The following is a 277-nucleotide window of genomic DNA, read 5'->3' as shown; positions in this document are numbered from 1 at the left end:
GTTAGTATACTGAATTGGTATTTTTCTTTCTGACTTACTTCACTCTGTATAATAGGCTCCAGTTTCATCCACCTCATTAGAACGGATTCAAATGTATTCTTTTTAATGGCTGAGTAATACTCCATTGTGTATATGTACCACTGCTTTCTTATCCATTCATCTGCTGTGGACATCTAGGTTGCTTCCATGTCTTGGCTATTATAAACAGTGCTGCAATGAACGTTGGGGTACACGTGTCTCTTTCCCTTCTGGTTTCCTCAGTGTGTATCGCCCAGCA

The sequence above is a fragment of the Bison bison genome, unplaced genomic scaffold, assembly GCF_000754665.1.
Source record: "Bison bison bison isolate TAMUID 2011002044 unplaced genomic scaffold, Bison_UMD1.0 scf7180017864375, whole genome shotgun sequence".
NCBI classification, from domain to species: domain Eukaryota; kingdom Metazoa; phylum Chordata; class Mammalia; order Artiodactyla; family Bovidae; genus Bison; species Bison bison.
This window is presented reverse-complemented; position numbering follows the sequence as displayed.